The sequence below is a fragment of the Macrobrachium nipponense genome, chromosome 6 (genome assembly GCF_015104395.2).
Source record: "Macrobrachium nipponense isolate FS-2020 chromosome 6, ASM1510439v2, whole genome shotgun sequence".
NCBI classification, from domain to species: domain Eukaryota; kingdom Metazoa; phylum Arthropoda; class Malacostraca; order Decapoda; family Palaemonidae; genus Macrobrachium; species Macrobrachium nipponense.
Window position 1 is genome coordinate 61,614,356 of NC_061108.1, and position 3,261 is coordinate 61,617,616.

The window sequence follows — 3,261 nt, forward strand, 5'->3', positions numbered from 1 at the left end:
AATACCTTCAATAATATGGTAAAAATGGTATCATTACTTACCTGGAAAGGTATTGCAAACAGACCTATGATGATATCGCCAATGCCAAATTAGCGATGAAGTAATTGGTGACCGAATGCATCTTCCTCGACGTCGCCACAATCCACATGACGAGAGCGTTTCCCACGACAGCCACAAGGGAAATCGTCCCGTAGAAGATCGACAAAAGGACAACGATCCCTGTTGGCACCTCGTATAGGAATGTCCCCGTCGTTGAGTTGGGTCCTTCCGGATCCCCGGTGTTCTCACGCATTCCTCCCAAGTCCTCGAATACTTGAGAGTTTTCTGAGAAGGTCAAGTTGATCAGTCGTTCAATGTTGCTGTCGTCCCAACTGGTCTCTGAATAAGGAATCGTTATGTTGTGCAACAGGTACTGCAAAGTGTTTTGCTGTCCCAAACCTGGGCTCGGAACACTAAGGTTATGATACATAGCCATATTTAGTGAAATTATATTTTGTAATGATTACGATAATTAACCGTTGCTTTTAGCTGTCCTCCAGTTCGTGACTGTCAGTTTCAAAGTTCAGAGTTTTGGTGATTATATTATCAATCAATTGCAAAAGTGTTTTTTTAACAATATTATTTCCTTTTTGGTAACCATTCACATGTTATAGCAAACACAGCCTTTCAGAAAAGGCACAATGTTTTTGTACAGAATAAACAGACGATTTACTCAATGAAGTCGTCACATTTGAATTTTCCCTTTGAAAGGATAAGAGCAAGTTTTAATTCGTCCAACACACGAATAATTCATTATTAATAATATTCAGAACAGGTTCAACCAACAACTTTGCAACTCTAATTGGCACAAGACACAATATATTGTCGTATTTCAGGAACTTCTATCCGGATCATAAATTGCAAGTTATGCTATTCTTCTCTGGATATTCTCATTTTTCCACCTAATTCTAGATGCCTTTTTTTATTTTGCCAAGTCGACCATTTTGCTTTTCGGGCCTATGATTTCTGTTCTCCCATCTTTACTGAGAATTTTCATACTTAATCCCATACAAACCTTCTATTCTTTTGTTCAATACATTCATTGCAATTTCACTTGACTCGTATTTGTTTTTCCCTTCATGTTCTGCTTTTCTACTTCGGTCATCAGTTAAATCCAGTTTTCATGTTTGCTGTTTTGAATTATTCTGTCTTACTTATTCTTAACCTTTACATGGAATTTCTTTCTGAAATGTCGATATTGTTTTTGTCACTGGATCACTCTTGATTTACATTTTACGCTGTTTTGCTCCTCATAACCCACATTATATAGTTTTCATGCCCTTCTATTTGTTTGTTTTTTTCTTTTTTGACCCAGAATAAAACCGGTTTCGTTCATATCACCAAAACAGTACCAAGGCACATTCAATAATAAAAAAAATGGATAGCTTTAAATAAAACTATGTAGCCGAATGCTCTTGAAATAAAATAAATTTTGGAACTTTAAAATTCACTTCACTTTCCTGCGTGACAAAGACAGAAAATGTAAATACAGATATGTTTAAATATCAAGTTTTACTTGGTTTTTCAATTCACTTTTCCATCGTTGGTTTCGAGTTTTACAGGGCTCTTTTTTCCTTACTAGTGACATCTAAGCTCAGATCACGGCAGTTGCCAGACTCCACTGTCGAAATAGGTATCAGAGTCCATAGGAATTATAATACCCTTCCTTCATGGTGTGGTGCAGCCTATTATTTATGTGAAGAATACAAGGCCAAGAAAATTCCTAGTTCCTTTATGATGGCTTTCTGGCCATTACCCAGATTTGCTATTGAAGATTCGGAAATGTCATTCGTATTTAGTACTGCAGATAAGATGAGTTAAATTTGCTAACTGGGCACTCACTGTTATGGGTCTTTCTATTACTTTCATTTACTGCCCAAATGAATTAACTGCAGAGTTTCATACCGTATGTTAAATATCGATTTGTATGGAATAAGGATTTCCAGGGATCTTCCTACGTTTTCATCTTTAATTAAGTTGAAATTTCACTTATTAGCAAATGGGCAAATTTCTCCCTTATTGATCTTCCATGGGTGATTTCATAAGAAGTTGTTTTCTGTATCACTTCAAATTAAAAAAAATCACCATGGAATGTCATCACTAGCTCTCTCTCTCTCTCTCTCTCTCTCTCTCTCTCTCTCTCTCTCTCTCTCTCTCTCTCTCTCTCTCTCAACTTCTAGTTTCTTAGATTTATTATCCAATTTGGTTTTTTAATGCTCGAAACATGCCAATACTTTTGGTTCCATTTTTTTCTATCTTCGTTTTCTAAAATTTGGGTTCATATTATATTCCCTTTGGGCATCGCCGATAGTTTCCTTATTACGTCATCGTCGATCTTCAGTAACCTGAAAAAGAAATATGAATAAGTATATGATTATTGATAAGAGATCTGGAAGAACAAATAGTAATGCAGCATGAGCGTTATTATTATTATTATTATTATTATTATTATTATTATTATTATTATTATTATTATTATTATTATTATTATTATTATTATGAATTTATTTATTTATTTATTTATTTAATTTATCTAATCTATTTATCTTTTTTTTTTTAAATAGTGTGGGTTCCGGGTGTATCCTGCTTCCTTAGGAATTCATCACTTTTCTTACTATGTGCCCCGTTTCTAGGATCGCACTCTCCTGCATGAGTCTGGAGCTACTTCAGCCTCTGGTTTTTCTAGACTCCTTTTCAGGGCTCTTGGGATCGTGCCTAGTGTTCCTATGATTATGGGTACAATTTCCACTGGCATATCCCATATCCTTCTTATTTCTATTTTCAGGTCTTGATACTTATCCATTTTTTCCCGTTCTTTCTCTTCAACTCTGGTGTCCCATGGTATTGCGACATCAATGAGTGATACTTTCTTCTTGATTTTGTCAATCAGCGTCACGTCTGGTCTATTTGCACGTATCACCCTATCTGCTCTGATACCATAGTCCCAGAGGATCTTTGCGTGATCGTTTTTCTATCACTCCTTCAGGTTGGTGTTCGTACCACTCATTACTGCAAGGTAGCTGATGTTTCTTGCACAGGCTCCAGTGGAGGGCTTTTGCCACTGAATCATGCCTCTATTTGTACTGGTTCTGTGCAAGTGCCGGGACATTCGCTTGCTATGTGGTTTAATGGTTTCATTTGTCGCATTGCACTTCCCTACATATGGGAGAGATGTTATTTCCGTTTATCGTTTCGTTCTTTGAACATATCTGGTTCTTAGGG

General features: G+C 36.3%; 1 long non-coding RNA gene across 1 annotated transcript in view; it reads right to left on the reverse strand.

Annotated features, from left to right (window-relative positions):
• Positions 1 to 2,197, reverse strand: part of LOC135216075 (uncharacterized) — a 200,872-nt gene extending 198,675 nt beyond the window's left edge. The window contains exon 1 of the long non-coding RNA XR_010314801.1: positions 42 to 2,197. This is a non-coding gene — a long non-coding RNA (uncharacterized LOC135216075). The remainder of the gene's footprint in view (positions 1 to 41) is intronic.
• Positions 2,198 to 3,261: the final 1,064 nt, after the last annotated feature.